The sequence below is a fragment of the Leucopleurus acutus genome, assembly GCF_964270905.1.
Source record: "Leucopleurus acutus genome assembly, chromosome: 1".
NCBI lineage: Eukaryota > Metazoa > Chordata > Mammalia > Artiodactyla > Delphinidae > Leucopleurus > Leucopleurus acutus.
In genome coordinates, this window is record NC_139142.1 from 37,262,854 (window position 1) to 37,290,396 (window position 27,543).

Here is a 27,543-nt window from a genome sequence, read left to right on the forward strand (position 1 = left end):
GTATCTTAACCACTGGACATGTGCACAAAATGCAACAACAGGCTCCCTGATGTGGCAGATTAATTCAGACTTTGAGAGAGTAATTAATTCCGACTTTTTGCATTTCTTTAAGGAAATTAATCTGTGTTACATCTCCGACGCAAAGAATCAAATTATTCGTCTATAGCAACATCCCACAAAGTAACTGAAGACAAGAAACAACCATGTGAACAGCTTCATAGGTAATTAGAAGATGTAAAAGGTTTCCTCTAAAAAAAAAACCAAGTTCTGACACATATGAACAGATAATTCACCTAAGAGGAAAATACTAAACAAACATATGTAAAAATGTTCACCTTCCCTGGTAGACAAAGAAGATATATGCTACACTATATACACAGTAACCATTTGGGAAATTAATATGGTGGTATGTAGCTTGAAACATAAAAATGCTCAATAGTCCCACTCCTGGGAATTTATCCCAAGAAGCAATTAATTAGACATATACAGATAAGTAGACATATACATTCTCAATTAACATTGGAATGCTTTGCAAAATCTGATACATCAACCTGGAAAAAAAAAAGTTTTTAATCAAAACAAAACCAATCATTTAAAAGTCTATGGAAAATACTAAACAAGAATATACTAAGTAAGATAAACAGAATAGGGCTTCCCTGGTGGCGCAGTGGTTGAGAGTCCGCCTACCAATGCAGGGGACACGGGTTCGTGTCCCGGTTTGGGAGGATCCCACGTGCCGCGGAGCGGCTGTGCCCGTGAGCCATGGCCGCTGAGCCTGCGCGTCCGGAGCCTGTGCTCCGCAACGGGAGAGGCCACGACAGTGAGAGGCCTGCGTACCGCAAAAAAAAAAAAAAAAAAAAAAAAAAAAAAAAGATAAACAGAATATAATGTTTATGTTCGATAGGAATGTCAATATATAAATACATATTCATGTGGGCAAAGACTGAAAAGGTAAAGTGCAAAAATGAAAATTGTTGTTAGTGATGTAACTTATGGAATTCTCATTCAAAACATTTAAGCATTATTGCTACCTCATCTTCTAAATGAAAAATATGTAACTCATGCCATTTCTTGAAAAACCACTTAAAATCAACTTCTGCCAAAACACTTCCACCAACTGAAATAAAATACCTAAAATTTAGGTTATTATCTATAAAATAGGAAATAAGCAGAAAAGGAAATATTCCCTTAAGAATGTGACTTGTGGTTAATAAGAATAATAATAGTAAACCTACGTCTTCCCAGGGCCCCTACGATGTTTATCACTGGTTGGTACTACAAACCTAAGAATCCCCACGATAACCTTTACCAGTTTGTTGAATTCCGCTGCAGTGCTTTTCCAGACTAACTGAAGAACTTAATCTTGTGGTATTTGTAAAATATGTTATCTGTGGTGTACTGAAGGGAAAACACAAGTATTTTTGTCTACTCTTGCCTATTTATCTGAACACATTTAAATCTCCTTTGTCTCAGTCCTTGTTAGATGAACTTTGGAAGCCCCTTGATTTCTCTGGGGAGTTACATATTATCACTCTCTCTTTTCTCTCTGCACACAATTAACAGCCTATGTCAAATTGGCTTCTCCACGTCCCAGCTTCCTTTCTAGGATACACTAACCCCCTGGGGAGGCTTTCTTGGAAGAAATGAAAGACAACAGACTATTTATGGCAACTGTCAGAATTCAGGGGATGAAGACCCTTTGTGGGCTCTGCCAGACCTCCCCACAGATTTGTGGCCTGGATCTCTGGGGTCTGCCTGTCTCCTTCCTCTGCCCACAGTCAGCATTCCCGGGGGCTGACTCCAGCAGGTGGCCTCTCAACTACAGGAGTTCATTTTTAGACATGTTGGGTCTCCTTTCTCTGCCTGGTGAGGAAGACATATTTGCAACAAGAAAACGATTTTAAAATTAACCTTCTGATAAAACTTGCATGAAGGGAGGCTTCTCAGTATCTTTTATTATTGAGACAAATTAACCTTACCGCAGTTTTTCCCATTATCGTCTTCTTAGTTCATGAGGCAATATGACTCTTTAAATTCCTTAGCACCTTTCAGGTACAGAACAGACTTCTCCTATGTACATTCCTTCCCTTGATAGACGGTAAGATCATTCTTTTCCCAATTTTATTATTCCTATATAAGCAAAGACCCAAAGGTTGTCTTGGAAGGCTCTCAAACACTCCAGCCTGAAGGGACTTCCTTTCTTCCTGGATGTAACAGAATCCTCCATGCCCTGTGACCCTTAGCTATAGAGAAAAGGCGCGCTTTTTTCCCCCGTTAGGTTTATTATCCCAAAATGCAAGGGTTCAGTTACAATCTGCATATTATCATCTTCACATCCATGAATTCCTTCTGTCCCTAATGTAAAAGAAAAAGATTCCTCAAGGATCTGGGTTCTTTCATATGGTTAAAAGAACCAACAACATGTACTGAGAGCAGGAAGGAAACCGCATTATTTAATGGATTGGGTCAGATATTTAGGGTTATGCCTAAAATTTGATTGCTGCTTTTAAAAAAAAAGCTTCAGCAGCAGAAAATGAAATGCCTGAAATCTAGGAAGAATGGATGTCAGCAAATCATTATCTTGATTCCTGTGTGGCCCCAAATATAAGCTATATATTAACCAACTTGTCTAGACAACCAACCAATCCCCACAACCTCACCGCCCTCCACCCCAAGGTAAGGGTGTATACTGTCCCCACAGCAGGCCCGTTACTGGGGTTTTAGGCCCAATCCAGTGATGTGGATGTATCAGGCTCAGACCAACGAGATCTAGACATGCCGGCCCGGCGGGGCACAGAGTCACATTCAAGCTCCCACATGTGCCATTTCACGTTCACCCACCCACTCACCACCTATGTGGTACCAATTCAAATGGTCCAGCCTGTAAAATACAGAAAGCCACACCTTGAGACAGACAGCCACAAGTGGCATGGTCAAGGAAACACAGGAAAAAAGAGGGAAACTCAGAATAATAAAGCAAATGAATACATACACAGAAAAACATAGACACATTCATTCTGAAATATAAAACGTGCCTCTTTGATCCCAAACACTTAGTGGCTTTTAAAAACACCATGATCAGCTAGAAAATGAGAGCCGTGACACTTTACACCAGTGTAGGTCTTCCAAAGCATTCTGCAATTCTATTTCAATCGCAATATTAAAACATGGAGATGGTTCTTCTTTCTATTTCCATGGTTTCCTTAACCTCTATTAAGGCAAAATACGAATGTAGGTAACCAAGTCAACTGCCATGCAGCAGGAAAAATGGAAACTCTCAGAAACCTCCTGTTTGTACAAATCGTTCCCCAAAACCTTCCTGCCAAACTTTTGACCTATTGTTTCTAAACTTACCAGTCCTTGGCAATGAGTGGTAATAAACTTAAAAAGTGAAGTTTTGGTCATGAATCATAGTTCCTATTTTGACTAACATTCTAAGTTATATACTTCCCACTTTTTTCTTCAAGTTGCATGGGCCTGCTATTTTTATATATGAAAACAGCCATAAAGTGCCTTTTTTCTCTCCCTGAGGGCTTCCCATAATGTATTTATAGGACTGGAAGTTTTCCAAACCCAAACATAATTTACTGTGCCATTTTCAATGACTGACAATTTTGGTTTTGTTTTTCTCTTATCCTAAGGGAGAATCAATTGTCCAACAAACTGATGTATCCTTCATCCTTTTATCCTTAGAGACCAATGGTCAAAATTGACTTTGGTCTCAATTGGTCTATTTCTGGCTCTGAGTGGATGTTAATCCTCAAAAACAGGTTTGTTGGACTAAGTAACAAACTGGGCATCCAAGGGCAGTGGTTCTGACTCCTTCTGTCTTTTCACTTACTCACTGGGAGTCCTTGAACAAGTCTCTGTATTATCTTAGTTTCTCTGAACATAAGATGATTACCAAAGCAGTCAAAAGGAACAACTAGAGAGAAGCCCACACACTGCAACAAAAGATCCCGCATGCCGCAACTACGACCCAATGCAGCCAAAAATAAATAAATGAATAAATAAATAAAATTGTTTTAAAGCGAGGGTGGGGGTGGGGTGGCTGCTGGAACCACCCCAGAGATTTGAATGCGGTCAGGCCTTGATCTATTTCAAGTCCTTAGGAGCTCAGGGTCTACCCAAGAGGTATCCACACTGGGAGAATTTGGAGGTAGAGGCCCCTATGTGTGAATCACCTTATGAAGTTCCACCGGAGAGAAGGAAGAAAGAGTACTCAAAAACTGAGACACTTTAGCTTTCTAAGGTCAATCTATAGCAAATTCCTGTGATCAGCTCAGGAAAAAGGTAGGACCCTCAGGTCCATCACAGTTTAAACCAGAATCACTGGGATGACCCCAGTCCACAGACCTCCCTAGAGCACAACAAAGTTAAACAGAGGGATCTTCTAAGATACACCCCTTGCAACAGGCACTTTGGCCAGAGATCCTCTTCCATCCTGAAGTTTCTGGCATGGTCTGGGGGCTTCGGGACCCTGGAGAGGGCATCGGCCAGCTCTTCCACCTCAGCAGCCAAGCATCACCATGGTGACACACTGTTAGCCCTAGTCCCTCAAATACACCGGCCTAAAGATCCATGCCAAAAAACAGAAAAAAAAAAAAATGTACTGTAAATATTTACATTTTGAAAGTTTTATTTGTTATTTTTTAAGATGTGAAGTTCAGACACAGAAAACAAACTTATGGTTACCGAAGGGGGGGAGGGATAAATTAGGAGGTTGGGATTAACATCTACACACTACTATACATAAAATAGATAACCAACAAGGACTTACAGGGAACTATAGCACAGGGAACTATATTCAACATTTTATAATAACCTACAAGGGAAAAGAATATATATCTGAATCACTGTGCTGTACACCTGAAACTAATACGACACTGTAAATCAACTATACTTCAATTTAAAAATAAAAAAGAAAGTGAGGTTTTTTTTCCCTCCACATTCCGGGCACCATTAATGAGTATTTCTTAACTCACCCAATGCTTTTTTCTATTCTGTTAGTCTAAATCAATCAAAGGACTTTCACTTCACCAGTCCCATTGTGCAACGTCCCATCAAGGTCTGTGATTCCAAAAAAGCAGGCGACAGCTTGAGTGAACCGGTCCAGTAACACCAGTGCACCTCCTCCACCCCAAGCTCGACTTCCCCTTAGAAGAAGGAAGTGATAGGGTTGGAAGACAGCCCTAAAATGCTGTCATTGTTATTGTGAACCTTTAAATAGACCTTTGAATCTGTAAAGGATTTGGGGTTCTGCTCACAAAGATCCTGTGGGAAAGTCAGTGCTGCTAGCCCCATCTTCCACTTTTATCTACATCACATGCTACATTATTACTAGAAATTAGGACCCATAAAGTAAAAACTACCCCCCAAAAATGAAATCAGGATTATTTAAAAATCAAAGACTGGAAGGGTTCTCTTTACTCATGTGATGATGAAGTTAAAATCAATTTGGATGACACCATCTCTGAGAACTCTGCTTGTCTGCTAGTTTTAACTGCATGTCCTCTGCACAACAAAATTTCTTTAAACACTTTTCCCCTTTGATGTTTTTTAATCTTCTACATCATTAAATGAATTTTATATGGCAAAACATGCAAAGAAAAGGAGAATTTCAGAACACCTGTGGTAATATTAATTTCGACTAAAAATACAGAAAGCTGAAAGAAAAATGCAACTTGTTTTCAAAATGTTTAATATATTGCTAATTTTTCAGCAAGATTTTTGGTTTTGCTTTGCGATTGCACGCTTAAAGTCCATAGTTTTGTCTCTTTATGCCTCTAAAAATAAAAATGTTTCTTTTGAACAACACTCTTAAAGTTCTGGCTGTTCCCAGGACAGAAGAGACTAGTTAATCAGCAATTTTTAAGAGAAGGGAGCTCAGGCAGGTTACAGAAATTCTTCCCGGGAGCCCTTGGCCTATCCTCCATCCACAATATCCAGCAAATTACAGTACTTTGTTAGCTCCCAACAACAAAAGAGACCTACAGAGCCAGGAGGGTGGGAGTGAGGCAGTGGAGAGGGGGAGGGCAGAGGCGGGGTTGCTGGGGGATTTGGGGGGGGGGAGGGGAGGCAGAAGCGATGCTCCAGGAAAAGGCAACCTCCAGTACTAAAAGTATTTTTAAATGTTTTTGTCCTTTTGTACAACAAAAAGAAGGTTAAAAAAATTTAAATGAACAAAACATTGGATGCTCTGAAGGATGGCTATCTAACAAATGCAGTAATTTGTAAGTAGAAAGAAACAAGGAAGAGAGGGAAGGAAGCAAAGAAGCCAGGAAAACAAAACCAATAGGAAGATTACACTTCAAGCCTGTGAAAGGTTTAACTGTCCTAATCCTGGTGTTTAAGATCCTTGAAAACAATAACCTTCTAGAAAGCAGATACAAGTAGCCAACAAAAGAACAAACAGCCTAACATGTACCTCTGTCAAGTTCCTGCACACTGGGGATAAAAAAGGGGAGGGAACCAAAATCATGAACCACCCAGATAGTTGTTTTTTATTATTATTTTTATTTTATATTGGACTGGAGTTGAGTAACAATGTTGTGTTAGTTTCAGGTGTACAGCAAAGTGATTCAGTTATACATATACATGTATCTATTCTTTTTCAAATTCTTTTCCCATTTAAGTTACTTCAGAGTATTAAGCAGAGTTCCCTGTGCTATACAGTAGGTCCTTGTTGGTTATCTAACAACCCAGAGAGTTTAAATAGTGAAAGTTCCTGGAAGAACTTCCTGAGCAGTGGCCTCAGTCCTTCCATTCACTTTATAGTTTCCTTTATATGCTGTGGCCCATTTGGGGTTCACTAAGGAGGCAAGGGCACCACCCATTTTCCTGCTTTTGATTTAATAAAGAAAAAAAGAACTTTATAATTTCCCATAAAGGCTTTCCTCCCACACTTTAGAGTTACAATGAGGTCAACCCTTTCACCTACAGGGCCATGTAAATATAGGGAAATTAAGTCCATCTTCACAATCAAGAATGTTAAGACTATGTCAAACCCATTTTAAATAATGGAACATGTCCATGTCTACAGTCACAGGTGATGTCACTGGTGTACCTGACGTGAACCTGATTCGGGGATACTGAAAGACCCTTTCCAAATGTGAACACCTATGGAAAGACAAAGCTATGACAGGTTTTATGTGGCTTATATAAGTACAGATGTTAATGAGTATTAAATACTAGTTTCCAAAAAAAATACAAAAATAATATACTCACAAATCAATAAGGAAAAGACAAACAACCTAACAAGAAAATAAGCAAAACACCAGAACAGGTGAGAGGGCATTAAAAAAAAACAAACCCTAATTATCCAAAAATAAGTGAATAGATAAATAAGCTGTGACATATTCATACATTAGAATATTAAACACTGAAAATGAATAATGAGAGTTATACATGTCAGTATGAATGTATGTCACAAATATAAAGTTGAAGGAAAAAAGCAATTTGTAGAAGAATGCATACAGGATGGTACTAACTATGTACACTCTTAAAAATATTGCTTGGGGGGTCCACGATGGATCTGATATTCAGCTAATATACTTTGGCATGGCTGGATCTGTTGCCAGCATCCATTATAAGTGGCAGTGCCTACACACTACCAGGTTGCTAAATACTTTGAAAATTAACATTCATATGCAACAAAACTGTAAAGAAATGCATTTGAATGATAAACACCAAATTCAGGACAGCTGCTACCTCTGTGGAAGAAGGGGTCACGACCATGTTAGGAACAATTTGTTTCTTAAGTATCATGCCAAAGCATGTAAGGACTTAAGGGCATGCTGATTTATGCCTCTTCATAGGTTTTAAATAATGCATAATACTTTAAACACACACACACACACACACACACATACATACACATCTATGACAGCAGGAGCTTTGAGCCAGGAATCTGGAGGTAGCATTTTTACTCCTTGTTCTGCCAATTACCAACTGTACCTTGCCATCCCTGAATCTTGGTTTGTCATCTGTGAAAGGAGAGGATTCAGGTATCATTCAGGTCTAAAATTCTGAATTAAATTCGATATGGTGGGTGCTGAACTCTCTGGACTCTAATAACGACCCATCACTTCTCACTGTACAAGTGTACAAATCATACATGAGACAAGACTTATTGACTTACTATGGATAGCACATGCACATTTTAAAGTCATCCCAGGAATGGCCTTTAATTCCACCACACTCTCTCCTTCGTCATCCTTTGTGATGATGGCAGACCTTTGAGAGCTGGCTGGCTGTGTTTAGGAGAGCAGACCAAAGAATATCAGTAAAGGGGCGGGGACAGTTTAAATGACCCAAGACATAACATACTTTGCATTTAGTTGTGCTTATAGGCTGTTTTATATAATCATGATACTCCTGAGGTGGAGAAACTGAGATCGTTATCATTAGTGATTTATTCAAGGACATAAAACTGTCTGGGACAAACCCAGGATTTGAATTCATCGTTGGTATCTTAGATAAGTTGAGTAAGATACTGCTCTTACTCAACTTACGATCTCTCCATTATTTCTCTCACACCCTCAAGACTCGTTTTAGAGAAGAGTTCCCCTCTATTCCCTACAATCCAACTTTGACTAGTTTACCAAGATTTGTACGGCACACAAAGCAAACTAGCAAATCCTTAGGTCACTCAGTAAATCACTGTAGATTTTAATATGTAGCTCACAGACGGTGATACATAGAAGTTGGTTTAGAAAGTGCTATGACTTAAAAAGTAAATGACATTTCTTCTCATTACTTTAGATTAGGGTTTTCATACCATAATTTTAAGGAAATTGTTCTAGAGAAATTTTTTCTAATTCAAATCTTCCCCAAATTAGAGCTCCTTTCAGTCCTTTTTGAGTTTCTGTTTCTCTTTTAACTCTTTACTTCCAAGGAACCATCCATTACTGCATTGGTAAGTGGGGAGTTCTAACTAAATACTAGACACCCAGTCTTACCTCACCTTGAAATCTTAGCATTCTGACTGGTTAGTGGGAAAGTAGATGAGAAAAAACAGCTGAAAAATTAACTGTTGTGTGATTTGGAAGCTGTTTTTTCTAGGGTGCCAGCCAGCAGTGCCACTCTTCAACAGGTATTCATTTGTTTTAAAGATGTTGAATCAAGCAACTATGGAAATACAGGGTATCTGAAAAAGGGATTTGAGCTCTGAAGTAGGAGAACCTCAAACTGTGAAATCATCCCTTCTCCCAGGCTTCCCTTGTGACTTGCTACAGAGTTTGCAAGCTAGTTTCCATTTCATTTCTAAACATGGCAGAAGTTTCTCACCTGAAGAGAAACAACCAGAATTATTTGTTTCTTAGTTTATCCTAAAGATACAGTTCCCAGTTCTGTGGGCAGAATTTACGATCTGATAAGAGGTCACATCATCTCAGGGAAAGAACAGAATGTACTTCTGTGTATACAAAATTATCTTTGTTGTTACTTGTAACATGCACAGCGACTCCATTAGAAACTTGTCTGGCTTTAAAAAAAAAAAAAAGCCTGTATCTGCCCACTTCTAAAGTTACTTTTTCTTCAGTATATATACTAGGTCATTGAAATATTTAGAAGTTCTATACCTCCCTGTGAAGAAAAACTTCCTAAAACATAAATAATCCTTCTGACCCCTTAACTCCAGTAACTCAGATTACAAAACTCTTAAGTTTTCTTTCCATGGAATTTCAGATTACAGTTTTGAGATTTCTAAGAAATATTTTTTCCTTCTCTCAAAGCCTTCCCCATGGAAAGATCTCTGACCCATCCCCAGCCCCCAAAACTCATATAATATAAAACATCCTCAAAAAGGAATACACCTAAGTAGTTCTCTCCCCATTGGTGAACAATTTGAACACTCTCAAGAAAATGTCTTATGCATTTTACAATATTTTCCTGAGTAGAACCAAAACTAGAACCCATGAAGAATCTTGAGAAGTAGGACCACAAAGACAAAAGAAAATCTCTGTGTGGTCCTTTGGTTGAAGCTCCTCCAACTTATTTAGTTAAGAAGCTGACTAAGAGGGGTACTGAGATCTGTATCTGCTTAAAAAGCATACCTCAATATTTGCACATTCCTTCTGACATCTACAGTGCAATAAAAGTGAAATATAGTGATGTCTCCTTTGTTGTAGCTTGAGGGTAAGAAGCAGGTAAATTCTGCTTACCTGGATGAACAAAATTGTAGGTCCTCTGTTTGATAATAATGATAAAACAGTAATAAGTATAGTTAATATTTATTTAGTTTGTAATTTGTGCCGAATATTTTACATGCACCATCCCTTTAATCCTCACAAGACAGACACTATCTACCCCATTTAGGGAAACAGGGAAGTTGAGTAACTTCCCTGAGACCACACAGCAGGTTACTGGCAACTCCTGCTTGAACACAATGTGCAGGCTCTGAACGCCATGTCCTTAAAGTTCCTAACAGGCAAGATATATTGAATTGACTAACTTGTTGCACGATTCTATAGAGAAATTTACCAGAACACATATAGTCTGAACACTTCAACATATGAAGTAATTAACAGATTAATATAGTTACTAAAATGGGCCTATGTTAGTTTAAATCCACATTCTGCCCTTTCTTCTCTTTAAAATAAATAAATAATAAGATGAAACCTGTTTTTTGTCCACTGTTGCAGTTAACTGGCAAGTTTGTGTAATAAATTAACTAACAGAACTGGTTTAGCAACAAATGAGAAGCTCAAGGTCTCTAAATTCTAATCCTAGGTATGTCACTGATTTGAAAGGTGATCCAACAGCATTTAACATTAAGTTACATTTGATGTTTACACGGCTCTCAGAACACAGTCTAAAAAGAAGAACCTGTATTTATGAAACTTCAAAAATAAACCCTAAAACCAAATATCTGGGTGAAAAGGAAAAACCTTAAAATCTAGCTATTTTGCCCAATTACTGCCAAGGTTCCAAATGTTCGTAAACATTCAAATGGGATAAACATAGACTTGTCCACAGTGATTATCTCTAGGGACAGAGACAACAGAAGTGGAAAGCGGAAATAATATGAGGACAGGCTTTTGCTTTTTAATATCTGTGTGTTGTATGTGTGTAGCTGGATTTTTGTAATTAAAAAAAAAAGATTTTAAGACATGCTCAACTTGTCTTCCCAGACTTGATTTTCATCTGCATTCATGAGCTTGACCTCAGGACTACACATTTCGAAGGGGATAACATTAAGGAAAAGAGCACCATTCTCTCTGCCCTGCTCGTCCTCTCCAATCCAACTACAACAAGGCTCATTTTATAAAGTTAAAACCCACTCGTAGCCAAACTTTTCCATTTCATCAGAAGCAAGAGAAAAAAAAAAAATCTTGGAGTACTTCAACCTTCAAGTAGTTCTAAAAGGAAAGGAATATCAGAACTTGAGAAATAAGGTTCATTATGAAACTCCCTCAACATTCTTCAGGTAACAAATACTAACCGCCCAATTACAAGGAGATTCTCTCCTTGTGGTAAAGAAGATGTAATGACAGCCTGAATGAAGAAATGATGAAAAGTGCCACAGAGGGCAGCCCACTGCCTTCCGTACCCACTCACTCATTCTTCCTAGTCCCATCTCTCCACTTGCTCCCACGAGCTTGAAGAGAACAATAAAAGTGAGAAATGCTTTGAAATTAGGGTAGATATTTAAATAATATCAGGCCTCTTCTCAGGTTCTATTTCTTCATCAATAAAAATACTATTTGTTTCCAATAATGATTTGTGAAGATGCTTAGCATAAAACCTGAGACATAGTAGGTGCATAATAAATGTTAGCTTCCTTCTTTCAGAACTAAATTTCCAACTGCCAGCTAGATGTCCACTAATCTTTGAGGTCAAAAGACCCATTAGCAGACTTTAAAATAAAGACTGTTAGAAGGACAGAATGGATAAAGAAGATGTGGTATATATACATATAGTATATAATATATATATTATATATAATGGAATATTACTCATAAAAAGAATGAAATAATGCCATTTGCAGCAACATGGATGGACCTACAGATTATCATACTAAGTGAAGTAAGCCAGACAGAGAAAGACAAATATCATATGATATCACTTATATGTGGAATCTAAAAAATAAATAAATAAATACAAATGAACTTATTTACAAAACAGAAAGAGACTCACAGACATAGAAAACAAACTTATGGTTACCAAAGGGGAAGGCGGGGGGCGGGGATGTATATACTAGGATGTTGGGATTAACATATACACACTACTATATATAAAATAGATAACCAACAAGGACCTACTGTATAGCACAGGAAACTATACTAAATATTTTGTAATAACTTATAAGGGAAAAGAATCTGGAAAGGAATATATACATGTATGTGTGTATATGTATGTTATGTGCGTGTGTGTGCGTGTGTGTGTGTATTTGAAAAACTGAATCACTGTGCTGTACCCCTGAAACTAACATGACACTGTAAATCAACTATAGTTCGATTAAAAAAAAAAAGACCCATTAGCCCACCCCATCACCAGACCATCGGTTTTCTCCCACACTTTCTCCCTGTGGTATCTCTCTCGCAAGTAATGGCACCAATATTCTTTTCAGCGCCTAATTTAGAATTCTCTCTCTTCCATCTCATTTTAATTCCCTCTGACTCTGTTCTCTGAATTTCTTCATCACTCACCTGGATTTCTGAAAACATCCTTGTAATTGGACTCCCTGCCTCTCCACTACATCTTTCAGAAAGTTATTATGAAATAGAGCTCACACCAAGCACACGCTGCGTGTTCCCACTGACAAGAAGAATATGGTCCAAACACTTCCATGAAAAAAACATCCCAAGCTCTAACCACAAAGCATCTATCCAGACCTCTCCCACTACAACCTGCCATAAGCCCTGTGCTTCCATGTTATTCTTCAGCCCTCAATCTACTCTCCTCCATACTCCACCCATGAAAGCCCTATTCTACACTCTAGACCCAGCTATACGCCCAGCTAAAACGTCAAATGTTCTCTACAAAACTAGCCCTAACTTCCCCAAAGGTGGCATTAATTACCACAGCACTCTGCTAGCACCTCAGGTGGCACTTCTTTCATTCTGGATCATAGTAGAGTGATTTGTTTACAAGGTTATCTTCCCCCAGGTCCTGCAGAAGGGGAGCCATGTCTGATTCATTGCTGATTGCCCTCTAACACCTGTCACTTAGCCTCTTGTTCACTGCACCCTTGAATTGAATGTAATAACTAGCACTTATTACTATGTGTTCTACAATGTTCGATTACAGGTACTGTACTACCCGTTACATGTATTGTCTCAGTAATATTCATAACACTCCTATAAGTCATATTTTGGCATTTGTTTTACAGTTGAAGAAGCTCTACCCAGAAAGGTTTGTAATTTGCCCAAAGTGACACAGCTAGTATATGGCAAAGCCAGGATTTGAATCCGGGTCCATCTGACTTCAGAAGTTACAATCCTAACCATTACACTATACCACAGACATTTCTAAAATCCACTTGTCCTTTAGTACTTATGCACCTGAGAGTATAACTCAAGATCAAGACTCCAGTAAATTATATTTTATCCTATTAGCACATGGAGGCCATTTTTGGTTCTGCTCTAGTCCAGAGTCATAAATGAGCATGTCCACAGTCTTCCAGGTTCCTTTATTTTTCTCTTTTCTTACACCCACCCTCAACCCCCTTAAAAAGAAAAAAAAAAAAGAGAAGAAAAATGATTTGGAAGGCAGGGACAGGAAGAGAATGAAATCATTCCTTCATGGTGGAACATACAACATTAACAGTAAGCTTATAAGGTTTAATAAGGTTTAACAGGCATATATAACCTGAAAGAATACGTTGGATCATTTCAAAACATACTTTCCTAGCTCAAACCTGAAATCAGCAGCTGTTGCTAAGAAAACACATAGCCAACTGCGAGACAACATGATGATTCATGAAAGAAGCCAGCTTACCTTCCGAGTCTCAGAAACCATCACCAACAGAGTCTTGGAACCAAATCATCAACCTGTGATTATAAACATTTGGGAGTTCCTTTTCACCTGGCTCAGAAGGAAATATAATCAGTTCTGGACTAAACACTGTTTATAAAATTAATTATTACACGACTGAGTTGGAGCTTCCTAAAATGAAAAAAGTGCCGAGACTACAAAGGTAACATACTTTCTTTTAAACAAAGTCCCATTAACAGAGGAAAAATTTTTACCCAGTGTCATCAAATGAGTAACTACAAAAGACAGTCAAACAAGAGACTGCTAGTCACCTATTTTCTTTGTAAACATACTAGCACGATAGTAAGGCACACCTTTAACTGCTTTATAAACAGAACTTATAGTTAATTCTTTATTTTTTTCTTTCTGAATCACTAGCTCAAAATTTTGAACTAAAAGCTCTAGCATGCATTATTCTATCAAACAATCCCATCAAACATTGACTACGTTTGTACCTTAGTACTAAGGTAGGTTAGGTACTAACCTACCTTAGTACTAATAGCTCAGGTGCATTTGAGTTGTAGGGTTTTTTTAAATTTATTTGGGGGGCATGGGGAACAATCTTGAACAGCTTTATTTATTTTGTTGCAACTTACACTTCAGATAAAAATTACTTCTGAGTAATTAGCATTTTTTAAATGAAGATTAGCTAACTCCTACGGTAGGACCCATTAATTAATGTATCGTTCAAAAGCAGCCAAACACGAAGAGCTCAGTCGTATTACTATCAGCTTTTCCTCAGGATATCACAACTTGTACTCCAAAGTCACAGTAGGAGAAAACAGGTAGTTTTCTACCTGTTTGTGAAAAGTCTGTGAAAGTTAATTCTGTCCCCTTTCTCCAAACATGAACTGTCTTATAGCCTGAGCTCTAACCTTGATAAGACTGTGTGTAGCATATAGATTAAGATAAGTGGATTTATTTTTTAAGATGTATTGTTCATCCCTAAATGTTGACTACCTTTATCTTTCCAAATGAGGCAACATAACTGCCGAAATGAGCAATGAGAATTTTTAATTTAAATATATTAAAAATTTGCCTAGAAATCTGCAAAACCTTTTTATAATACCATCCTTCCTAAAAATTTGTCTTTCAAATTAAAGTTTCCCCTTCAAGCACAGTATTTCAATTTTGGCAGCACATGGATATATTTTTTTCTTACTATTCTGGAATACTATTTAAAAATATAATGTATATATTGCTATAATGATGATGAGGGTACATAAAATATTTTCACTGTTGTAACCAGTATATTTATTTTGAATGGATTTTATACTAATAGGAATATATATACATCTGCCCACACTACTGTTTTGTTCTACTCATGTTTTGTGTAAATGAACTCCAGACAAACTTTATCCATAATTTAACATGGAAACATGAAATGGTTATATGTGAATCGGTTTCAAATTCATTTCTAGCAACTTAATAGCTCAAATAATTTAAAATCTAATTATTTATGGATGCAATGATATGATGTGTGGAATTTACTTTAAAATAACCCAGCACAGGGGGGATAGGTGAGCGTATAGGTAAAACCAAATTGGCAGGACTTGATGGCTATTGATACTGGGTAATGTTTACATAGGAGTTCATTTCACTATTATCTCTGCTTTTGAATATGTACTTAAAATTTTTCATAATAAAGTTTTTTTAAATCTAATTTACTTTTGTCCCAGTGTCAGGCATATCTTTACCATTCTGAATTCCTGTTTTATCCCCATAGCATTAACGTTTTACATACCAATTCATTCGTGCTAAAACAGTTCTTAAAGTACAATACAACGGGGTAAATATCACATTTCTAAACCATATTTGTAGAAATTAGAACCTGGGGAAAAAATCTCAGAGATCATCGAATCCTCTATGCCACTGGTTCACAATCTTGAGCGTGCATCAGAATCACTTGGAAGACTTGTTAAACACAGATTGCTGTGCCCCACCCTCTAGGTTTCTGAACCAGTAGGTTTGATGCTACTGGTTCCTGGACCACACTTTGAGAACCGCTGCTCAAGGCTTACTCCCATTGCCCAGTTCATATATCCATTCCACCAATTACCACATTGGAACACATGCTTCTCTACTTGTGGGCCTTCTCTTATGTGACAGTTAGCTTTCGAAGGGCAAGGGACATAAATTGTCATCAATGTGCCAGAGCCCAGATTGAATAAATATTTACAAAGTAAATTAATTTGTTGGATGAGTTAAGTTTTCTCACTCATTTATAGCTGAGTGTTTGTCAATGTATTGACATTCAGAATAGGAGCACATTTACATAACCCAGATGGAAAGGAGCTACTCATTGATAAAGGAAAACTAAGTCAGCTGGAACCAAAGCAACAAGTAGATAGCAAATTTTGACCAGTTCTAGAACTGCATCTCAGATTGGAGTTTTCAGTCAAATATGGACACTGACAAGCAGAAGCTTGAGGCTCACTTTGTCAAATGTGTTACTCTGACCTGAGGAGCTATAACCAAGTGCTCTTCATCTCATACACCATTGAAAGAAAGAAGTGCTTTCACACTCATCTATCAAAGTTTCTCAGGGTCTGGAAAATGTCAGCATGGGAGGACAGACTCTTTCTGCCTACCCATTTCCCTTTTCCTAATGCTGCCCAAAGGAAAGAAAAGAAGTACAGCACACTCATCAGTGCCTGTCTGGAGAGTTCTCCAAATCCAGGTGTTCTGAATCTTGTAATATACCACAGTATCCTGAAGTATCCTTCTATTACAGCAATGATCAGCTCAATGACAATTCAGTGGGTTTAGTTTAAAAAAATGAACTATGCTCTGATTTCCAAATTTCACTGCCTCTTTAATATTTATTCTAAAATTACAAGTTAGGGCTTCCCCGATGGCGCAGTGGTTTAGAATCCACCTGCCAATGCAGAGGACATGGGTTCGAGCCCTTGTCCAGGGAGATCCCACATGCCGCGGAGCAACTAAGCCCGTGTGTCACAACTACTGAGCCCGCGAGCCTCAACTACTGAAGCCCGCACGCGCCTAGAGCCCGTGCTTCACAACAAGAGAAGCCACCACAATGAGAAGCCCACGCACCACAACAAAGAGTAGCCCCAGCTCGCCACAGCTATAGAAAGCCCGTGTGCAGCAACAAAGACCAACGCAGTCAAAAATAAAATAAATAAATTTTAAAAATAAATAAATAAAATTACAAGTTAGAATATATTCATAAATATGAATCTAATAACCTCAATATGTATGATTTCTTTATTTTCATTTAATAATAGTAAAACAAAGAATATAACCTGTGTAACCATGGGTCAATATATGATTTTTTTCTTGTTATTTAGATCCCTTAAAAAAATAACTGACTGCTCAAACAAAAAATAATAATGTAGTGTAGGGTCTATAACAGACAAAAAGTAAAATGTATGACAATAGCACAAAGCAGAGAGACATGGGAAATATATTATTACAAGGCTTTCATTGAAGTGGTATAATATAACACTTGAAGTTAAACTGTGATAAGTTAAAGATGTATACTATAAACCCTAAAGCAAACACTGAAATAACAAAATAAAGAATGACAGGTAGGGAATTCCTTGGCAGTCCAGTGGTTTCACTGCCGAGGGCATGGATTCAAACCCTGGTCAGGGAACTAAGATCCCAGAAGCCAAGGGGTGCAGCCAAATTTAAAAAAAAAAAAAGAGAGAGAGAGAGAGTGGCATGGGCTTATATATACTACCAAATGTAAAATAGCTAGTGAGAAGCAGCTGCATAGCACAGGGAGATCAGCTCTGTGCTTTCTGACTACCTAGAGAGGTGGGATAGGGAGGGTGGGAGGGAGACACAAGAGGGAGGAGATATGGGGATATATGTATACGTATAGCTGATTCACTTTGTTATACAGCAGAAACTAACACACCATTGTTAAGCAATTATACTCCAATAAAGATGTTAAAAAAATAAAAATTAAAAAAAGAATGAGTGCTAATAAGCAAAAAAAAGGATATAAACTATAATGACCAAAATTCAATTAATCCAATCAAAGAGAGAAAAAGAGAAAAAAGGAAACAAAAAACAGATGAGAAAAACAGAAAACAAATAGCAAGATTATACATTTAAAGTGAACCATAATCAATAATCATTTTAAATATAAATGGCCAAAATACCAGAATTAAAAGTCAGAGATTGTCACGTGGGGTAAAAAAAGCAATACCCTTCAAGGAGAAGAAGGATAACTCTCCACTCCTTAAATGTGGGCTACGCATAGTGACTTCCATCTCAAAAAGCAAAGGACAGAACAGGGAGAAAAGAGTAACTTTACAGGAGGGAAACCTGACAAACACTACCTCAGCCAGGTAATCAAGGTTAACATGAACAGTGATGTCATGTTGATGGTATGTTCCCTTGACATTTTATAATTAGAACACACAGTCTTTTCAGGCACACACAAAACATTTACCAAAATTAATGATATTCTGGGCTCTAAAATAACTCTCAGTAAATATAAAAGAATTTGAGCCATATAAGTTATGCTCTTTGACAATAAGAAAACTAAATTTAGAAATTAATAACAGAAAGATGCCTGGAAAATCCACAAATGTCTGGAAACTAAGTAATAAACTCCTAAGTAGGGCTTCCCTGGTGGCGCAGTGGTTGAGAGTCCCCCTGCCGATGCAGGGGACACGGGTTTGTGCCCGGGTCCAGGAAGATCCCACATGCCGTGGAGCGGTGGGCCCGTGAGCCATGGCCCCTGAGCCTGTGCATCCGGAGCCTCTGCCCCGCAGTGGGAGAGGCCACAACGGTGAGAGGCCCACGTACCGCAAAAAAAAAAAACAACTCCTAAGTAACTCAAGGTCAAACAATAAATCCAAAGAAAAATTTTTAAGCATTTTGAACTGAATAAAAATGAAATCACACCCTATTTAAATTTGTGAGAATTCCCTAAAGCAGTACTGTACTTAGGAAATTTACAGAACTAAACACCTATATCAGAAAAGAAAAAAGGTCGCAGTGACTTGAATAAGAAGGGTAAAATTAAACTCAAGGTAAGTAGAAGAAAGGAAATAATAATAAGGATCAGAGTAAAAATCAATTAAACAGAAGACAGAAAATATAAATGAAACCAAGAGCTGATTCATCGAGGTCAATAAAATTGATAAACCTCTAGCCTAGGGTTTCTCAACCTTGCCACTACTGACATTTCGGCTGAATGATTCTTTGTTGAGAGGATCTCTCCTGTTCATTGTACGATCTTTAGCAGCATCCCTGGCCTTGACCCACTAGATGCCAAGAGCAAATGCCCACCCACCCCACCTCACCACATTGTCTCCAGACATTATCTCATCTCCAAAACATGTTAAGTGTTCCTGGTGGCAGTAAGGTAAAGTTCAACCCATATATCCGCTCCATAAACAAAAATTAACTCAAAGTAGATGGACCTAAATGTAACACGAAAGACTTCATGGTTTTACATTCTTTTACAGAGTTTTCCTATGAGTTTTATAACTCTAAGGAAAAAAATCTTTGTGACCTTGAGTTAGGCAAAGATTTATTAGGTATAACACCAAAAGTATAATCCATAAAAGAATAAATTGATATATTGGACTTTAGTAAGATTTAAAACTTCTTCAAAGATCTGTTAAGAGAATGTAAGACGAGCAATAGACTGAACGTAAATATTTGCAAATCATGTATCTGATAAAGGACTTGTATCCAGAATATATAAAAAAACCTCTCAAAACAGTTACTGAATAAGGAAGTAACTAACCCAATTAAAAATGAGCAAAAAATGCAAAGAAACTTCAACAACAAAAAAAGATATTATATGGATGGTAAATAAGCACATCATTGGTCATCAGGGAAATGCAAATTAAAACCACAATGAGATACCACTACACATCTAACAGAATGGCTATGAAAGCTTAACCATACCAAGTGTTGACAAGGATGCAGAGCAACTGGAACCCTCACGCACTAATTTGGGAATGTAAAATGATACAACCACTTTGGGAAAGTATGGGAGTTTCTTTTTTTTTTTTTTTTTTTTTGCGGTACACGGGCCTCTCACTGTTGTGGCCTCTCCCGTTGCAGAGCACAGGCTCCAGACGAGCAGGCTCAGCGGCCATGGCTCACAGGCCCAGCAGCTCCGCGGCATGTGGGATCCTCCCGGACCGGGGCACGAACCCGTGTCCCCTGCATCGGCAGGCGGACTCCCAACCACTGCGCCACCAGGGAAGCCCAGGAATTTCTTTAAAAGTTAAACATACCGGATTTACCTGGTGGTCCAGTGGCTAAGACTTCGCGCCCCCAATGCAGGGGACGCAGGTTCGATCCCTGGTCAGGGAACTAGATCCCACATTCAGCAACTAAGAGTTCATTCACAAGCCGCAACTAAAAGATCCCACACGTGGCGACGAAGATCCTGCATGCCGCAACTAAGACCCAGTGCAACCAAATAAATAAATAAATATTAAAAAAAAAAAGTTAAACATACACCTACAATATGATCTAGCCATTCCGCTCCTAGAAAGTAGGTGTCCATACAAAGACTGAACATAATGTTCACAGCAGCTTTATTTTTAATAGCCAAAAACTGGAAAAAACCAAACGTCTATCAATGGGTGAATGGATAAATGAACTTGGGTATACCCATACAATAGAACACCACTTAGCAATAAAAAGGAATCAACTACTGATACACACAACAACATAGATGAATCTCAAAATAATTATGTTGAGTGAAAGAAGCCAGACAAAAAAGAGAACATACTATGTGATACCAGTCATATAAAATTCTGAAAATACGAAATAATCCATAGGGTCAGAGCTACCACTGGTTGCTTGGGAAAGAAGGATGCAGGGTGTAGGGAGGGACCAGAGGGAAAGATGGATTCACAGATCTATACATAAGTCAAAAACTCATCAAATTTCACACTCTAAAATATGCGGCTTACTGTATGTCAATTACATTCAATGAAGCTGTTTATAAAATTATCACACAAAATGAGAAAGGCTAGACAGTTTAAGATAAAAACAATCAAAAAAGAACTTAACCTGCAATTTCACAAAGAATTACAGGCTTTAAATATAAGTGATTTTACAGTATTCCAGACACAATCCTTTATTTTGTAAAAGTAGGAAAGGGGACACATGACTCAGGTAATTGGTAAATATGAAAGTAAGAAAAAAAAAGAGAGATCTCAAGAACACACAGTGAAGCCCTGAAGAATGGGCTATTGCATTTAACATTAAGATTATTTCTGAATTATAGCTAATCTGAAACATTTCATAATTCTGAAAAAAAGGAAAAATGTTTTCATTTTTCCCAATTTGGCCTGCCCCATTCCTAGGCAGAATTAGGTGCTTTCCTCCTCCCACAGCCCCTAGAACACATCTTTTCTAGCACCACCATGTTTGTATTGCAATGGCTTGTCTTCACTAGACAAACAGGTCCATCAGGATATGGACTGTCTTTTGATGCTGGCATAGTGGTTAAATATAACTGGAGACTGAAAGCCTGGCTTCCTATCCTAGGCTGTGCCATTCACCTACTGTGCAGACTCAGAAAGTTACTTCAGTTTTATAAACTATAAAATAGGGCCAATAGGGTATATATGAGGAGTCAATGTGAATATATCCAAACTTTGGCCTACGAGGCCCTGCATGATCTGTCACCTGATTACCACTCTCTCATCATTTAGTTCTCTCCCTCCAGCTGACAGTGCTCAGCCACAAGACCTACTCTCAGATCCAATCAATCCACACACTATCAAGCTCTTTCCTGACTCAATGCTATCTCCCCTGCTGATCTTCCACGCCTCCCTCCTCTCCTCACCTCCTACCCTACAACACACTGCACTGCAGGACGAGTGGTGTGATCTGATTTACATTTTAAAAACTATGATTAGTTTAGTAATGTCTTTTATGTTCTGCCTTTCCTGACTTGCTAAGACAGCTAACAGCTGTCCTGTGCCTTATTATAACTCCAGCACCTAGCACAATACATTGTAAGCATTCAACAAATTTTTATTAGATGAATGAGGTAACCTATGTGAAGCATTTACTGGTACAAAATAAGTATTCCATAAATAGTTATTATTATTATTTGTAACTCCAGAGTCCAGCACAGTGGCTGGCATATGGTAAGAGCTCATCTGAGTAAATGAAAAAATAATTTTGTGAAATTATTGAAAATCTATATTTAAAACATATGAGTAATGACAAATGAATCAATTGCCTTTCACACTTTCCCTTACTTATCAAGATGTGACTGATTCCAGTTTTGAGCTTTACATTAAACTCTCAGTTATGCTATTGAGGGCACAACCTAGAAAAATCCCATTGTGACTCAGTTCTCTAAACATACTGCAATATCCTGCAAACACAATTAGCACTAATGCACTGAAATGCTTGTAAATTTCTAACTGGGTAAATTTATAAGATTTTTTTAAGAAACAACCTTAATGTACAAGGTTGAGCTGACCCAACTGATTTGACTTTGATTTTTGTTGGCTTCAAATAAAGCTCATTAACTCAAACATATGGACAAAGAACTAAGAATTTTCACTTTTTACTTACTTTGACATCTCCAGAGTTTTCACCGCGAAAAAACTTAATGAGGATTGCACCTGTTCTCTTCTCCCTCGGGTGCTTGCGGGGGTGGGGGGCGTGATGGCGCAGCTAAGGCCACTCAGTAATTATCTCAGGAAAAGCCCGAGAGAGTCTCAAGAGTTTTGCAGAAAGGGAAGGTAACTAAAGAAGGAGTGGTGCATTAAAGTATAAAAACACACCAAATGTTCCATCTCCTAAAAGGTGAACACTCAACCCGATGATGTTTACAATGGCTCAAGGGCGGGCACCCGAGTGGTGAGCGGGCCAGGCATGGTTCGGGGGCTTAACTGTAACCCCAACCCTAAAAGTGGTCGGACTTATCCTAGCACAACCACGTAATATCTGCAAGGAGTTCTTCGGAGCTCTGGAAACTTTTAGGAAAGCAGATGAAAGTTGTTTGAAATCAAACAAACTTTAAAAAAAAAAAAACGATGCAAAAGTGTTGAGCGGCGAGAAGGAACCTCCCGTGTTTGACTCTGACTTGCTGGTGCACGTACACAATCGTGCTTGCTAGCATCTGGCTCAGACTCTCCCTTCCACTAGGGGAGGATAAAATAATAACTTTCGGAAATAACAGGCGTCCACAAAAGCAAAGGTTACACAGGACCGCTCAACCTCCATCAAATAGGTGGCTAATGTTGTTTGGAGCAGCAGATTCCACATAAGTCTCCCCTCGCTCTTTTTTAACAGAAGAAAAACAACCCAAAAAGGAGAAGGTGCTACCGTCAGACCCTCAAGGCAATTTCAGACAACAAAGACCCCAAGCAATCGAAATGGAATTATAATCCTAGCCGTCCAAGCGGCCCCCGCCGAGGAGGCACTCGGCCGCCGCGGTTCCTACCGTGCCGGGACCCCCGGGGCCGCTCGCGCTCTCCAGCCCGGTGAGCCCCGCCCGCCGGTCCTCTGAGACCCTGGGCTAGCCTCGCGCCGCGGCTCTCCGCGTTCTAGCTCACGCGGCGTTCAAAATCTTTCCCGCCCAGGCGTGACGCGAGGAGCGAAAACAATCAGCGGACCGCGAGCGCCGGGGCCTGGGCCCGACGCTGGCGACGGGTGGATGGGGGCCGCGCCACCGGCGCAGCCCCTTTCCCAGGCGGGCGGACCGGCGGGCTAGGGAGGTGACACAAAGAAACCGGAGAGACAAACGCCACTCGCTGGCGCTCGCTCCAATCTCCGAAACGCCCCGCCCGCTGACAAGTTTGCGGCGCCCTCCACGCACCCCGCTCTTGCCACCCGGGCAAAGTTTCCCGTGGCCAGGCTCGGACCCCCGCAGTGGGCCGGGTCCAGTCTCCCGCCGCCCTCGCCCCCGGCTCGGGGACCTTGCCCTCCTTCGCCCCCGCCCCTTCCCCTCCCTCCCGCTCTCCTTCCCTTGCCACAGACCGCTCTCTCCGGGGCGCACCGGGGTGCAGGGGCCCCGCCGCCGCGCTCCCCTGCTGCCGGCCCGGCGAGGGGCGAGGGCGCGGGCTAGAGCCTGCCCGGGTCGGCGCCCCACTCGCCTTGCTCCTTCGATCGCGCCTCTTGCTCGGTCTCCCACTCGCCTTTTAGGTCCAGCGGAAGGCTCGGGGCGCAGCAGAGCGCGCTCCGCTCCTTGGCGCTCGGAAAGCTGCAAACCACGCCCCGCGCCTTCCCCGCCCGCCGCCAGCCGCCGAGTCCCGCGCTCGCCGCTCGGCGGCCTGTGTCGAGCCCGCCCGCGAGTGCTAGAGGCGGAGCAGCTGCCTCCCCCCGCAGGCCCTGCTGCAGCCCAGGGCTGGCAACTTTCTTTCCTGTTCTGTAACATCAGAGATGGTCTGAGGGAGATGCTAACTCAGAATGCAGGTTAACCACCGGGAATGGGGGGGCATGTCACAAACTCCCTCAAATAAGCTTTTCGGGTCGGTTTCAGCGAGAAACTCCTCTAACATTCTTGGACTCCGAGGTCTTGGAAGTGGGGGTAAGAGAGGAGATCTGCGAATTAGCTACCAGACCTTGATCAAGTCAGTAAACGTTTGTGAACCCTTTGTAAAATGAGAAATTGGAATTAGATGGCCTTTAAGATCTGGATCAGTATTTCCTATCGCATGGTCCAGACCTCTGTGTCACCTGGAGGGAAGGGGAGGCGCTTGTTAATAATGAAGAATGCAGGGTCCCTCCTGCCCCCGGACTCTGGGAAGTGGGGAACAGCCTCAATCTTACAACACAATATACAACTTCTTGGTCTGAAACTCAGTGGAAACTAGATCCTCGGGAATCCAAACTGCAAGTGCCAGTTTGATTTTCCAGCAAATTACTCAGTGCCTTTGGGCTCAGGATGCTGTCAACCGACTCCCGCTTACCTCCTGTGCTGCTATTACAGTATTACGGAGGCACTCGAGGTCCTAAATGAAAGGTATTGTGTCAACTCACTATAATCACATGAAGAAGCAGCGACTTTAAAGTATTGCTCTATTGAGTTTGTATCACAATCAAATTTAATTTTTTATAAGTCCAAGTTCATATGTGTTGTATGGCTCAAGAATCTTGCCTGGATTACTTAAATTTGGTGCTTATGACCCAAACTAAATGGTAAGGAGCAGAGATTAAGAGGTTTGATAATGCATTCAGTTAACATACATTCATGGAAAAAAAACTAGCTAAAAATTGTAGCCACAATCTGAGACAATTATTTCAAAAAGCTATACCTCCGTAGCAGGATGATTCCAGTAAGTTGTTTAAAAAGCACATTAGGGACTTCCCTGGTGGCACAGTGGTTAAGAATCCTCCTGCTAATGCAGGGGACAAGGTTCAATCCCAGGAAGATCCCACATGCTGCGGAACAGCAACTACTGAGCCTGCGCTCTAGAGCCCACGAGCCACAACTACTGAGCCCTCGTGCCACAACTACTGAAGCCTGCGTGCCTAGAGCCTGTGCTCTGCAACAAGAGAAGCCATCTCAATGAGAAGCCTGCGCACCGCAACGAAGAGTAGCCCCTGCTCACCACAACTGGAGAAAGCCCACGTGCAGCAATGAAGACCCAACGCAGCCAAAAAAATAAGTAAAATAAATAAACTTTGTTTTAAAAGCACATTATCTTGATGGTCAATAGCTTCCTAATCTACTGTTCTTCCTTGTATTCCAAGATAATCCTTCTGATAGTATCACTTCTCTTCTTGGACTACCTAGGTTTACATTATAATTAATGGCTTGGGTCACAACAAAGGTCTATAAAGCAAGGAGATCCTTCTGGTCAACTTTGGGGAGGAGTTGGTCTCCAGGATTCGTGAAGCTGTCTACAAAGCATTGTGTGCTATTTTCCTTCTCTGTTCTATTCATTCTATTTGTTTCTATTTTATGTGGGTTGCTTCTTTTATAGTAAATGCCCAAATCATCATGGCAACAGTCTCTGGAGAAGATGTTATGGATAATTTCTTAATTATTGTTCCATTCCAGGCATCTATGCTACAAGTCCTCAAAGTGAAAGGCCTGTTGTTCCATATCGTATCTAGTGCACTTAAAAGAGTCCAGAATAAAGTGTCTCACATGTTTTCAGATGTCCCCAATTAGAGCCTCTCAATTACCTGTGGTGTCTCCTAGCCATGCCAATTTGGATATTAAATTAATACCTACTTTTAAATTCACAAATTAGACTAAAGGCAGGAGCACTGAAACAGATTCTCCACATTTTGAAATGAAAATAAAATGTAATGCTAAGCCAAACAGAGACACACCTGGTTCTTTTGAAATACTACACTAGGCATGTGAAGGGATGGCTCATACACTTACATCTCTGACTGGCAGAGTAAGGGCTGCCATGAACCCAGCTGTGCCCACATTCTCCCATGCACCAAAACACAGACATAGTACAGTAACATAGTATGATGTCATGTTATGTCTCTTAGTTATTATTTACATCAGGCCTCTGTATTTATAGCAAAAGATCCATCCAGATCAACAGCCCACCTGAGAGACTTTACCAGCTCCAATTGTGTGAAGCATACGTTTTGCAAATTGGTCACACTGAAAGCACATCTGTGACTGGGTACACAAGCATGCTGTGGCACATGGTGAGAAATACTGAAGCAGACATTCGATATATGCTGGCACATTGTACTGAGCAAGGCGGAAAACATGGCCTGAGGCATTCAAGTGAGTTGGACATCCTCATGCCACTAAAGGAATTAGAGTCAACACTCTTTAAGTTAGGCAGCAACTCCTCTCTGAACTACATTGCTGTTTACATCCCTGCATCCCACATTGGACTGTGAGTTCCTTGTCTTTTGCATCCAGAGTGCCTGAATAAGAAAGGCAATGGATTTTATACTGGGAGCAAATTCTAGTCTGGTATTTGGGTGCCATGTTGAGAAGGATTATGGGGCTGCATCTAGGTTTTGCAAGAAAGAATACAAGTTGATTAGAAACTGAGTCTCTGCCATGGGCACAGAAGGAGAGAGTATTGACAATAGTATCATGTATTTATCAACATAATGGTAATAGAAGAAAATGTTAAATGATTGACCCAATGGGTAAGTGAATTTAAGAACAACACAGAGTATCTTTAGCTGAAGAGGCAGGTATAATATTAATTAATTCGAGGCAGTGTAAGACCATGTTACTACTTGTTTCTGTTTTATTAACAATGTTACCACTAAAGATATAAGGAGATTGGTTTACAACTAAATACTCCTGTTAGGCTGTTAACAACATTTTGCTACAATATTTTTTACCACACTGAGAGCACATGTATAAGCCTGGGATGAAAATAGCTGGCCAGGAAAACAGCTCTGTTCCTTTTTGTCCAAGAGTCCAGTCACACCCTGTAAGGACCTGAGCTCCTTATCTCATTCTGGTCTTGTTTCCTGCCAAACCAAGAAACTAACAAATAAATGTTGGCTAATTGCTCCCTGGACCAATGTGATCTTTCTGACCATTGTCCTGATTCAAGTAGAAAGGTGTGTCCAACAACATGCAAGTGTGCCCTGCCAGTTTATGCAGTAGACGGTCTCCTAAAATACTGAGCCAATCAATTGAGTTTCTGC

General features: G+C 39.9%; 1 protein-coding gene across 7 annotated transcripts in view; it reads right to left on the reverse strand.

The window, feature by feature from the left end:
* The window catches only part of SYNE2 (spectrin repeat containing nuclear envelope protein 2), a 332,365-nt gene extending 308,243 nt beyond the window's left edge, over positions 1-24,122 (reverse strand). For 5 of the 7 annotated variants that reach the window (XM_082840730.1, XM_082840728.1, XM_082840729.1 and 2 more), the window contains exon 1: positions 24,048-24,122. The gene's annotated coding sequence lies outside the window, so the exon portion shown is untranslated. Of the gene's footprint in view, positions 1-13,941; positions 14,016-23,395; positions 23,443-24,047 lie in introns of those variants that run through there. The other 2 variants (XM_082840726.1, XM_082840725.1) reach the window with 2 other exon arrangements.
* Between the last annotated feature and the right edge of the window lie 3,421 nt (positions 24,123-27,543).